The sequence below is a fragment of the Neomonachus schauinslandi genome, chromosome 4, assembly GCF_002201575.2.
Source record: "Neomonachus schauinslandi chromosome 4, ASM220157v2, whole genome shotgun sequence".
Lineage (NCBI taxonomy): Eukaryota > Metazoa > Chordata > Mammalia > Carnivora > Phocidae > Neomonachus > Neomonachus schauinslandi.
Genome location: NC_058406.1, coordinates 129791954 through 129794863, shown reverse-complemented (window position 1 = coordinate 129794863; position 2910 = coordinate 129791954). Strand labels below are relative to the sequence as shown.

The window sequence follows — 2910 nt, the reverse complement described above, 5'->3', positions numbered from 1 at the left end:
GTGCTCAATGTCATTTTATATTATTGACTTTTCCCTTGCCTATTTCAACCTGACACTTGCCTCCTTTCCCAGTTACATTACAAACTTCTAAATGGCAGAGACTATAACAAACTTCTCTTTATTCCCCTACAATATCTGCTCTAGTACCTTGCATCAACTAGGTGCTAGAAAGATATATATGATCAATGACTAACCAGCAGAAAATGGAAATGTGGAGTTGACCAAGTAATGGGAGAGATGAACAGAACCACAAGCCCCGCACTCAGAAGCTGCCAGCACATTGGCTATAAATCATCAGTCACACCAAAGAGAGGGTGACCCTAGTTCCCCACTTGAAGAAAATGACTTGGTCCTGGCCATTTGGAGCTTATCTCCCATCCCTTCTAATTTCATTCGAGAGACCTGGTTGGGTATTGTACTATTGTCCTCCTCACCCCCTCCTCCTGCCTCTTCACTTCCATTCCTGGGCTAACAGAGTTGCAAAGTAACTAAAAGGAAGTATACAAACATTGTTAACACATATGCAATAGGCATTACTTTCAGAAAGGGCATGTGGAATCCAAAGGGGGCACCCACACTAGAGCCCATACTGATCCCCAAGATAGTCAAGACATTGATGCTCTTTTCTGAATTGGAGCTTAGACAAGAAAAACCTGAGGGAGCCCAGTCCTTTCAAGGATGCCCTAAGAGCTAAAGGCCTATCTCATATTCAGCCTGATTTATAAAAGATTTGAATAAGAAATTAGGTTCAAAACTAACCCAAGATTTAATTCTATCACAGAGTTGGAGCAGTGAACCTAGTTTTGGTCTAATATTCCCAGCTGCACCCAGCAGAATTAATTGGTGTAAAACATTTATTCAAGAACCTCTCTGTCCAAAGCATGAATGAACTGGATACAAAGAGGACAGACACACTCAGATGCTATCCAGTGGAGATCAAACAGATTCCTTAAAAATTATAAAACAACATAAAATGTGGCTAAGGCCATAATAGAAGAGAGACATGAGGCAAGTTCTGTGAGAATTCAGAAGTAGAGTTTTCTTCTATCTGGTGACAATCAGGAAAAGTTTCAAGCCAGCGTATCATAGAAATGGGTGGGTTCGGGCCAGAGCTAAACCTGAGTGAAGGAAGACAGTGGGATAAGAGGCTGAAAAGGAATCTTACGGGTCTTTAAGTTCTTAAAGGAACTATAGGGGACCTTACATTCTTTTTTCTTTTTTTTTTTAACTTTTAGGAACTGTTTATTTCCCATCAGCCTTATTTCCATTTTGCTTGCCTTTGTGGAAGAGCAGCTTAAGACCGCTCAGTGGTTGTTCCTACCCCCTCAGTGACCTGAGCAGTGAGAGCTGCAGAGCAGTCTTCAGTGGCCGGCTGGGCGCTCCAGTCTTCAGCAGGGAACTGCTGAATGGGCACAGAGGGCACCTGCACGCCTTCACACCATTCTGTGGCTTCAGGCTGAGTAGCGGTGAACTCAGGAGCTGGAGCAGTCCGTTCACCCTGAAATCCTTCCTGGGTCACAGCCTTTCCAGCAGCAGCCTGCCCTTCTTTTTCAATCTCTTCAGGATCTCTGTAGAAGTAGAGATCAGGCATGACCTCCCATGGGTGTTCACGGGAAATGGTACCACGCATGCACAAAACTTCCCCAGCTAGCATCCACCACATCAGACCACTGAATGAACTCCCTTGTTGTTGCAAGGGATGGCAATGTCCAAATAGCACAGAGGAGAGTCTGTGTTACACAGAGCAATGGTAGGCAGGTTAACATACAATGCCTCTGTGACAGGCTGGTGGGCAGCCCTGGGATCAGAAACCACCAGAAGTCTCAGCTCTCAGAGGCTGCCTGGATCTGGTTAGTGAAGTCTACAGGAACGAAGCAGCCAGCAAGTGGCTCCAATATCCCTGGATGATATGACATTGACAGGAGCCAGGTTTTCAATGGCAACAATGGTACAAGCTGCCAGCAGAAGCTTCTCCCAGGTTCTTTTCAGATTTATGATATAGATGCCATTACATTTCCTTTTGTAGATGCACTGTTCTGTTTGGAAGTCAAGGTTGGTGCCACCTACATGAGATCCTGCTGCAAGGAATTTGAGGACATCCTCCTCCTTCATTTGCAGGACATCATGGGCTCTTGACATTATGAAAGTTTTCCTTTAAGTTTTGACAGGAATACAGAACACCACCACATGGAACCCTCCCTGTGTAGTTCGGAAAGGGGGAACCTTACATTCTTTTTTTTTTTTTTTTTTTTTTAAGATTTTATTTATTTGGGTGTCTGGGTGGCTTAGTTGGTTGAGCAACTGCCTTCGGCTCGGGTCGTGATCCTGGAGTCCCGGAATCGAGTCCCGCTCTGGGCTCCCTGCTCGGCGGGGAGTCTGCTTCTCCCTCTGACCCTCCCCCCTCTCATGCTCTCTCTCTCATTCTCTCTCTCAAATAAATAAAATCTTTAAAATAAAATAAAATACAAAGATTTTATTTATTTATTTGACAGAGAGAGAGAGTGCACATGCACAAGCACAAGCAGGGGGAGCAGGAGAGGGAGAGGGAGAAGCAGACTCCCAGCTGAGCAGGGAGCCTGATGTGGGGCTCGATCCCAGGACATTAGGATCACGACCTGATCCAAAGGCAGATGTTTAACCGACTGAGCCACCCAGGCGCCCCGGAACCTTACATTCTTGATCAAAGAGTTTGGGTTTCTTTCCATGGATAGAAGGGGCCACTCTAGGTTTATGAGCAGAGGAGTGCCATGAATGGTTCCCAGGCAGAGATAAACCTAGCAGCAAGGAACAGAAAGGACCAGGGTGAGGAAAACATGGAGTAGAGACAGAACAAAAACTAAGATGCTTCTGGTGGTGGGAAGAGGAGAGAGTGAGGACTGGAGCCCCACGTCTGGCTGTGGTAGAATCTGG

The 2910-nt window shown here is 45.7% G+C and overlaps 1 pseudogene; it reads right to left on the bottom strand.

The window, feature by feature from the left end:
• Window positions 1-1294: 1294 nt before the first annotated feature.
• On the bottom strand, window positions 1295-2139 carry LOC110579040 (annotated as a pseudogene).
• Between the last annotated feature and the right edge of the window lie 771 nt (window positions 2140-2910).